The sequence below is a fragment of the Dryobates pubescens genome, chromosome 36 (assembly GCF_014839835.1).
Source record: "Dryobates pubescens isolate bDryPub1 chromosome 36, bDryPub1.pri, whole genome shotgun sequence".
Taxonomy (NCBI): domain Eukaryota; kingdom Metazoa; phylum Chordata; class Aves; order Piciformes; family Picidae; genus Dryobates; species Dryobates pubescens.
The window spans coordinates 1,540,971-1,544,011 of NC_071647.1; positions in this window are offsets into that span (position 1 = coordinate 1,540,971).

The window sequence follows — 3,041 nt, forward strand, 5'->3', positions numbered from 1 at the left end:
TTGCTGTCAGCTGCTTGGATTTGATTTCATTTCATTTGAGGATTAGGGTTGGGGTTTTTCCCCCCTCCCCCTGCCCTCCCTCCCTCCTCCTCCTCCTCCTCCTCCTCCCTTCCATGGTTTCCACTTTCAGAAAAAAAAATGCAAATGAAGAATTTTTGTCCTTTTAGTTTTCTTCTTTTCCTTTTTTTTTTCCCTTCCCCTTTTCCTTTCCTTTTTTTTGGGGGTGGGGGTTGGGGGTTAATTTAAAATTCCTTCTCTGGCAGAAGGGTTGATGGAAGGAGCTGGCTGAGGGTGGGAGGAAGAGGAAGGGGGTGGGAGGGACACACAAACAGCTTCTGGCTTGGTGGTGGGGTGGTTTGTTCGTGTGTGTGTGTGTTCCTCTCCAACCCCAGCCCTGTGCTGAAATGTTCTGATGGCAACAGGGAGGAGGGAGGGAGGGAAGGAGGGAGGAGGAAGCTGCCTTTGGGGCTCCCAGCACAGCTCTCCAGGCTGGGAAATGGAACAGCTGCACTCCAGCCCCAAAGTGGGGAGCAGGGTTCCAGCCTAACTGGGTCTCGAGGAGCAGCTCCTCTTCCAGTCCCAACTGCCCCAGAGCACCTTGCTCAGGTCCCTTCCCTCTGAAAGGGACATCCAAGCCAGGCTGGGTCATGGGGAGGGAGGGAGGGATGGAGGGATGGAGGGATGGAGGGATGGAGGGATGGATGGATGGAGAAGAGGGTCACAGAATCGCTTCAGCTGGCAAAGCCCTTTCAGAGCACCCAGGCCAACCATTCTCTGGCACTCTACCAAGGCTGGGGCTAAAGCAAGGACCTCAGCACCACATCTCTGCCTCTCTGAAACACCTCCAGGGATGGGGACTCAGCCTCCTCCCTGGGCAGCCTGGGCCAGGCTTGGAGAGCCCTTCCAGTGGGGAGGTTTCCTCTCGTGTCCAACCTAAGCCCCTGCTGCAGCAGCTTGAGGCCATTGCTCATCCTGCTGCTTGTTCCTTGGGTGAAGAGACCAACCTAGCTCCAGCCTCCTTTCAGGGAGCTGCAGAGAGCAAGGAGGTCTCCCCTGAGCCTCCTTTTCCCCAGGCTGAACACCCCCAGCTCCCTCAGCTGCTCCTCCCCAGCTCTGTTCTCCAGAGCCTTCCCCAGCTTCCTTGCTCCTCCCTGGAGAGGCTCCATCCATGACTTCCCAGCACCATGTCCCTGGCTCCAGCCCAGCCTGTGCACAGCCCCTTTGGTGCTGTCACTCCAGATGGAGTTTAGATAGTTAAAGAGCAGCCCCCAGAGGGGATCTGAGCAATGCTCAGCGAGAAATAGAGGGTAGGGGGCAAGAGGCTGGGGCCAGACTCTGCTCAGTGCTGCCCAGGGACAGGGCAAGAGGCACAAACTGGGACCCAGGAGGTTTCAACTTGAGCTTGTTTGGTGTGAAGCTGCTGGAGGCCTGGAGCAGGCTGCCCAGAGAGGTTGTGGAGTCTCCTGGTGTGGAGAGCTTCCAACCCCCCCTGGCCATTGTGCCCCTGGGCATGGTGCTGTGGGTGCCCTGCTGGAGCAGGAAGATCCCCAGAGGTCCCTTCCAGCCTCCACCATTCTTTGATTCTGTGAAAGCCCTGCTCCAGCTGCTCAACCTCTGGCCTTGCTGACTCCTCTCCCAAACGTCCCAAGGGGCTCCAAGTCCTGCTGCTCCTCCCAAGCATCCCCTCACTCGCTGCCGGCTCCGCGGCTTGGAGCTGGGGAGGGGGTGGCTCAGAATCCATCTGCCAGCGCCGGGGCTGAGCTGGGTGGCACAAGCAGCAGGCTGTGGAGCAACCACCTGGCACTCGACTTCCCTTCTGGGGCTGCCACCACGCTTGGCAAGGGCAAGGTGGGGCTGGGGAGGAACCGAGCCCTGCTCCCCCGGTGGTTGGAGCGGCGGCGCTCAAGGTTGGGCTTTGGCTCGGTGGTTTGATGCTAATGAGCCACTTCTCTCATGCTCCAGCGAGAGGAGGGGAGGGGGAAAAGTGTCACTTTGGATCTTGGTGCATGGAAAAATACAGCAGCTGCCACCCACAGCCAGAGCTGGATCCCTGGGAACGAGCGTGGGGAAGCAGGCAGGGCTGGAGGGAACCTGGGCCGGAGGGGGGCTGCCGAGCAGCCTGGGCTCACCTCCTGCCCAGCAGGAGCCAAAGCTGAAGCTCTCCTGCCTTCAACACCCAGTGAGCTGCTAGACCTGGAGCCAAGGAGCCTACATTTCATCCCCTTCCCACATCCCATGGCTGGAGACCAGCCCAAACCTCCCAGGGCAGGGCTGGAAGGGCGGCGCTGGAGCTCGGTAGCTCCCCTGAGCATGGGAGCCTGGGATGCCTTCAGCAGGGAGGAGGGCAGGGGGGTGACCTCCTGCAGGGGTGGTTTGGATCATTTCATGGCAGCACAGAGTTGTCTGGGTGGGAAAAGCCCTCTAGGATCATGGAGTCCAACCACCAAGCCCAGCACCCCTGTGGCCACCAAGCCATGGCCCCAGGTGCCGTGGCCACTCCTTCCCTCTTGGATAACTTCTTGCCCCTGTGTTTCACCTGAGCTTGTTTGGTGTGAGGGTGCTGGAGGCCTGGAGCAGGCTGCCCAGAGAGGCTGTGGAGTCTCCTGCTCTGGAGAGCTCCCAGCCCCTCGTGGATGTGTTCCTGTGTGAGCTGCTCCAGGTGCCCCTGCTTTAGCAGGGGGGGTTGGACTCCACCTCCAGAGCTCCTGTTCCACCCTCACCCCTCTATGATCCTGGGCTTCCTCCTCCAGCTGCTCCTGGGAGCACCTAGGGGTGGCCAGGCAGCTTGGGCAAGGTGTCCCTTGGGATTTGTGGGGGTGCTCTGGGGAAGGGACATCAGTTCATGGCTGCTTGGAGCATCCCCTGCCCTGGCTTTCCCTCCATGGCACAGGGAGCTGCCAAGCCCAGGGGGCTCCCAGAGAGCCCTTGCCCCCAGCCCAGAGGCTTGATTCCAGGGCTTGGCAGGGTGGAGAGGACCAGCAGAGCCTCCTTCTCCCCCATACCTGCTCCATTTCTCCCTCCTCCCTTCCCTCACACCTCCT